Here is a 6,371-nt window from a genome sequence, read left to right as displayed (position 1 = left end):
GAGATAGGTGTGGCACCTATATAGGGATGGTAGGGTAGGCAGGTGTCACGGGTATATCAGAGGTGACAGTCGCCCTGCAGTTGGTTGCAGGAGATCTCTGCGTTTGGCATTACAGACATCTTCTTAGATGAGAGGCTGTCTCTATAGGACCTAGCAGCCACCTCCCTCTGGTAATTAGCTACCTGGCCTGGGTGTATATATACCTGGTGTGTTTGAGAAGGTCGTGCCAGCTATATTCAATTCTACTTGTGAAGGCTTAGCAAGAGCAGTACTTCGTCCTCTCTGGAGCTTGAGGCCGAGTTTGCATTTGTCTGGAGTCGTCTAAAGCTAAGCATTCTCCCCCTGTTTGTCTACCCTTGTTGTCTATAGAGTTTAGTGGAGATCGACTAGTGCTCATCTCCTCCCATGCCTAGTCTTAGCCATACGCCAGGGAAAGACAGGGCGAGACACGAGTGTGGCGATTGCTGAAGACGCAATATTGGGACGGTAGTTGATACAGGGTGACACTAGACCAGACAAGGAGTTCTCCACTTCCCCCTTTTCCTAGTGTCTGGGCTCCCTTTCTCTCTTCCCTCTGAGTTGCACTAAGTCTTTCCCACATGTTGCACATGTCGGGGCTGTGTTGTCTCAGGGTTTGTCCCCTGGTAAATGGCGTCCATGCGCCTTCTTTTCTAAAAAATTGTCTTCAGCTGAGAGAAATTATGACGTGGTTAATAGGGAACTTTTGGCGATCAAATTGGCGTTCGAAGAATGGCAACATTGGTTGGAGGGGTCTGTCTATCCTATTACTGTTATTACTGACCATAAGAACCTGTCATATCTCCAGTCAGCTAAACATCTCAACCCTAGGCAAGCCAGATGGTCCCTGTTTTTTACTAGGCTCAACTTTGTTGTCACTTTTCGTCCAGGGGTCAAAAATGTCAAGGCTGATGCTTTGTCCTGGAGCTTCCCTGGTGGTGGTGACCATGAGAACCCTGCCCCGATATTACAGAAAGGGGTAGTCATTTCGGCACTGTATCCTGAATTGGAGGATGAGGTATTGGAGGGTCAGGGGGATGCCCCTGCCTCCTCCCCTTCAGGAAAATTATTTGTACCATCTAATCTGTGCCGCAAAGTAATTAAGGAACATCATAACTCTGTGCTTGCTGGGCATCCAGGTGGTAAGGCAACCGTGGACCTCCTCTCTCGTCGTTTTTGGTGGCTAGGGTTGCATCGCGATGTGATTGAACACATAGCTGCTTGTAGTATTTGCGCTCGTTCTAAGGTTTCACATATCCGTCCGTCTGGTACTCTCCTTTCGCTACCTATCCCTAGTAGCCCATGGACACACTAGTCCATGGATTTTATTACTGACCTACCGGTTTTTGCAGGCAAAACGGTGGTTTTGGTGGTTGTACATAAGTTCAGTAAAATGGTTCACTTTGTCGCATTTCCTGCACTTACAAATGCCAAGACACTTGCTCAGGTGTTCATAAATGAGATTATGAAGCTTCACGGGGTTTCCTCCGATATGGTGTCTGATCGGGGGACCCAGTTTGTTTCCAAGTTCTGGAAGGCATTCTGTTCTAACAGGGGGTGTAGCTGTCCTTTCCCTCTGCCTTCCACCCTCAGTCGAATGGACAGACTGCGCGTGTCAATCAGAATTTGGAGACCTACCTCAGTTGTTTTATCTCAAAAAATCAGGAGGATTGGGCATCCTACTTACCGCTGGCAGAATTTGCCATTAATAATCATTGTCAAGAATCCACTGGCAGGTCACCGTTCTTCGGTGTATACGGTTATCACCCACAGTTTGGTACCTTTAGTGGGGGAGGAGTTTCGGGAGTTCCTGAGGAGGAGTTTGCTTCGTCGCTCTCATTGGTATGGCAGGGTGTTCTGAGTAATTTAAAGATCATAGGAGACAAGTATAAATGTACAGCTGACAGAAAACGCTTGCCAGGTCCGGGCCTGAATTTGAATGACTTTGTGTCGTTGTCTACCAGGAATATAAGATTGAAAGTACCTTCTTGGAAGCTGGGACCTAGGTTTGTTAGTCCCTATGAAATAACCGCCGTCATTAACCCTGCAGTATTTCATCTTGAACTTCCTCAGGCTCTTAAGGTCCACAATGTGTTCCACAGGTTCTTACTCAAAAAATATGTGGAACCTCTTGAGCCCTCACATCTACCACCGCCCCCAGCAATGGTTGATGGTAATCTGGAGCTCCAGATTTCAAGGATTGTAGATTCTCGTCTCCAATGTCGTTCTCTACAATACTTGGTGCACTGGAAAGGCTATGGTCCAGAGGAGAGGATGTGGATTTCAGCGTCAGAGGTGAACGCTCCCAGATTGGTTCACTCATTCCACACCTCTTTTCCTGAGAAACCCGGTCCTGAGTGTCCGGAGGCCACTCGTAGAGGAAGGGGTACTGTTACAGGTGTATCAGAGGTGACAGTCGCCCTGCAGTTGGTTGCAGGAGATCTCTACGTTTGGCATTACAGACATCTTCTTAGATGAGAGGCTGTCTCTAGGACCTAGTGGCTACCTCCCTCTGGTAATTAGCTCCCTGGCCTGGGTGTATATATACCTGGTGTATATGAGAGGGAGGTGCTGGCTATATCCATTTCTACTTGTGAAGGCTTAGCAAGAGCAGTACTTCGTCCTCTCTGTAGCTTGAGGCCGGGTTCACATTTGTCTGGAGTCGTCATTCTCCCCCTGTTTGTCTACCCTTGTTGTCTATAGAGTTTAGTGGAGATCGACTAGTGCTCATGTCCTCTCATCCCTAGCCTTAGCAACACGCCAGGGAAAGACAGGGCGAGGCACGCGTGCGGCAATTACTGAAGAGGCAATATAGGGACAGTAGTTGAGGCAGGGTGACACTAGAACAGACAAGGTTGTCTCCACTTCCCCCTTTCCCTAGTGTCTGGGCTCCTTTTCCCTCTGTGTTGCACTAAGTCTTTCCCACATCTGGCATGACAGCAGGGTGATATTAGATCTGCCTAGGGGTCTCCACTCCCCCTCTCCCCCCTCTTCCCTTCATGCTGCACTTTGTCTTCCCCACACCTTGCGTGACATCAAGTGACACTTTATTAATCTCCAACCAATGAAAACAAAATATCAGACCACAATAGCCTTCGTTAAGGTTAACTGTATGGAGAGAGAGCTGTACAAAGTAAATGTGGGGCTTAGTGCATGGTGTAAACGTCACTTGAGCAACGAATTGTCATTTTTCACCCTTCAATGCTGAAGCTACATACTAAGGTTATGATATGGTGTCCTTCTTTTTGACATTGTCTTAATTTAAATATGTCACCATGATTTTTGCTGCTCCATCTGAGAGCAGCATAATGTAGGGGCAGAGAATCTAATTCCAGCAATATATCATTTACTGGGCTGCTTGCTGTATTTTTTTTTATAAAATCACAAATGTGAACTATATAGAAAAAATATAAAATCAGTTACTGGAGTATTTTACTGTAGTTTTAATAAAATCACTGTTCTATCTGCTGAAGAGCTACCAGTTCACTGAATGCGGAGCTCTGAATAACCCCGCCCACACCACTGAGTGGTAACTTTCAGTGTACACTGTGTATAGGCAGAAAGCTGCCAATCAGTGGTGGGGGGCGGGTTGTACTACCTGGCAGCAGGTTTACTAGTCCACTAGTGATAATCTACTGATAAAACACTGATTTAATTGTAATTAAAGTAAGCGGCCCAGTAAGTAACACATCACTGCAATCAGGGTCTATGTTTACATTATGCTGCTCTCAGATTAAATGGCAAAAACCTAATGACAGATTTGTTTTATCATCACTTTTGCAAATAAAAAATTTGCAATTATCTCTATTTATAAGGCACTTAAAGGAGCCTCTGACTGGAGGCTGTATGGCACCATACTGGCTCTGTACACAATGTTTAAAGGGGTATTCCCATCTCCAAGATCTTATCCCAATATGTAGTAGGTGTAATAATAATAATATTAGATAATACCTCCAATTAGAAATGTAGTATAGTTTTTCTGATTCGCTATGTCTCTTTCCTCATGTGCAGGCATTGCAGGACCTTAGGTATCCATGGTTACGACCACTGATATAGTGGCAGTTAGTTAGCTAGTTGCTAGTGGTCGTAACCATAGATACCTAAGGTCCTGCAATGCCTGCACATGAGGAAAGAGACAGAGAATCAGAAAAACTATACTACATTTCTAATTGGAGGTATTTGCTCATATTGTTATCATTACACCTACTACATATTGGGATAGGATCTTGGAGAGGGGAATACCCTTTAATGATCGGGAGCTTTTTCTTTTTGTGTGCTTTAGCTTTTTTCGTCTTCTTCTTCTAAGACCCATAACTTTATATTTTTAGGCTGACATAGTCGTATGAGGGCTCGTTTTTTTTTAATTTTTCAATAATAGCAATCATTTTACCATATAACATACTTAAAAATTAAGGAATGAATTCCAGATGCAGTGAAATCGCTGTACAATATACTTCAATACTATAGTACAGTTTCGAATTGAATTTTGAAATTGATGGTCAGGCCTTCTAAAATGGCAGAAATTAGGACATTCGTTAGACACCTTGCCGCTGGTGGGACGGCTTGTATACTTTTTTTGATCAAAAATAGTTCACTAAGTACCCTATATTTATTATGCAACTTTGCTTTACATTTATATATAATTATGGTAGGGTATGAGATATATTTTTGTCTTGCTTCTTTTTTGCTAGTGTGAACATGCCTCTGTTTCTTGTATGTCTGCCATCTTGGACCTCAGTTCACATTGTCTGGTTTTTTGACTTGTTTGCATTCTGTGCAATTTAAGGGTGTGGCATGCTCTTTGTTGAGCTGATTGGTATATATGTAGCTTACCACGGGCCTAGGTGGTCTGGAGTTGGGACCCGGTCCTATTTGTCTACCCTTTTATATGCATTATTTCAACTTTGATATACAGTAAGGTTTTTAATATAGGCAGTATAGGTACCGTCCCAATTTAGGGTCACCTTGCCGCTGGTGGGACGGCTTGTATACTTTTTTTGATCAAAAATAGTTCACTAAGTACCCTATATTTATTATGCAACTTTGCTTTACATTTATATATAATTATGGTAGGGTATGAGATATATTTTTGTCTTGCTTCTTTTTTGCTAGTGTGAACATGCCTCTGTTTCTTGTATGTCTGCCATCTTAGACCTCAGTTCACATTGTCTGGTTTTTTGACTTGTTTGCATTCTGTGCAATTTAAGGGTGTGGCATGCCCTTTGTTGAGCTGATTGGTATATATGTAGCTTATCACGGGCCTAGGTGGTCTGGAGTTGGGACCCGGTCCTATTTGTCTACCCTTTTATATGCATTATTTCAACTTTGATATACAGTAAGGTTTTTAATATAGGCAGTATAGGTACCGTCCCAATTTAGGGTCACCTTGCCGCTGGTGGGACGGCTTGTATACTTTTTTTGATCAAAAATAGTTCACTAAGTACCCTATATTTATTATGCAACTTTGCTTTACATTTATATATAATTATGGTAGGGTATGAGATATATTTTTGTCTTGCTTCTTTTTTGCTAGTGTGAACATGCCTCTGTTTCTTGTATGTCTGCCATCTTAGACCTCAGTTCACATTGTCTGGTTTTTTGACTTGTTTGCATTCTGTGCAATTTAAGGGTGTGGCATGCCCTTTGTTGAGCTGATTGGTATATATGTAGCTTACCACGGGCCTAGGTGGTCTGGAGTTGGGACCCGGTCCTATTTGTCTACCCTTTTATATGCATTATTTCAACTTTGATATACAGTAAGGTTTTTAATATAGGCAGTATAGGTACCGTCCCAATTTAGGGTCACCTTGCCGCTGGTGGGACGGCTTGTATACTTTTTTTGATCAAAAATAGTTCACTAAGTACCCTATATTTATTATGCAACTTTGCTTTACATTTATATATAATTATGGTAGGGTATGAGATATATTTTTGTCTTGCTTCTTTTTTGCTAGTGTGAACATGCCTCTGTTTCTTGTATGTCTGCCATCTTAGACCTCAGTTCACATTGTCTGGTTTTTTGACTTGTTTGCATTCTGTGCAATTTAAGGGTGTGGCATGCCCTTTGTTGAGCTGATTGGTATATATGTAGCTTACCACGGGCCTAGGTGGTCTGGAGTTGGGACCCGGTCCTATTTGTCTACCCTTTTATATGCATTATTTCAACTTTGATATACAGTAAGGTTTTTAATATAGGCAGTATAGGTACCGTCCCAATTTAGGGTCACCTTGCCGCTGGTGGGACGGCTTGTATACTTTTTTTGATCAAAAATAGTTCACTAAGTACCCTATATTTATTATGCAACTTTGCTTTACATTTATATATAATTATGGTAGGGTATGAGATATATTTT

This window comes from Phyllobates terribilis, unplaced genomic scaffold (genome assembly GCF_046119375.1).
Source record: "Phyllobates terribilis strain yellow unplaced genomic scaffold, ASM4611937v1 Scaffold_7__3_contigs__length_470593459, whole genome shotgun sequence".
Classification (NCBI taxonomy): Eukaryota; Metazoa; Chordata; class Amphibia; order Anura; family Dendrobatidae; genus Phyllobates; species Phyllobates terribilis.
This window is presented reverse-complemented; position numbering follows the sequence as displayed.